Genomic DNA, 706 nt, shown 5'->3' with positions numbered 1-706 from the left:
AAAAGTGCCAACAGCACCAATGGCTGCTCGCACTAAACAAGTTACTGGATCAGCAGAAGTGGATTTGGTGCGCCTAGAAGCCAATGCGGACGCTGACGACCCGTAGGACCGACAATCTGTGCGTGGCTACGTTACTTTGCTAAACGCTTGTGTAGTATTATATTTCGTAAGCAAGGACTGAACGTGCGAAGCACAATGAAATCCCAATATGCCGTAATGAACGAAGATGCTCGGATGTTATGTGGTTACGTGGACTTGCGACGAGCTGACGTGACCATACGCAGTCATGACACTGTGATGTGATGAGAAGGCGGCCACCAAATTTTCAAAACGGACGTTCTGCCTGGATGGTAGTGATGCTCACTATCAATTAATGGAGCCACGAAGGTCGTAGCCAGTACGCATGCTTTGCCTTGTGATGGGCGCCAGTAGATGTGGAAAGGCGATGCTCGTCTTATTCCAATGTCGAAGTTTCTAATCTCCAGTGGCGTGACGTTCGTGCTCGCTGTAGAGTCTGTGACGCGAGCAACGAGGAGGGGGGGGGGGGGGGGCTACTGATTGATTTTATGCCCGCTCTACTTAGGATAAGGCCATAAAGATGCATTCTAAATATATGTCGGGTCAGTACAGCTTTGGGGCTTGTGGAAGGAAAGCTGCTTCACCTGTAGTTTCGCTGCTTCCACCACAAGCCCCAGAAGCCATGACA

The sequence above is a fragment of the Phytophthora parasitica genome (genome assembly GCF_000247585.1).
Source record: "Phytophthora parasitica INRA-310 unplaced genomic scaffold supercont2.39, whole genome shotgun sequence".
NCBI lineage: Eukaryota > Oomycota > Peronosporomycetes > Peronosporales > Peronosporaceae > Phytophthora > Phytophthora nicotianae.
The sequence above is the reverse complement of the archived record's forward strand: the minus strand, read 5'-3'. Positions refer to the sequence as shown.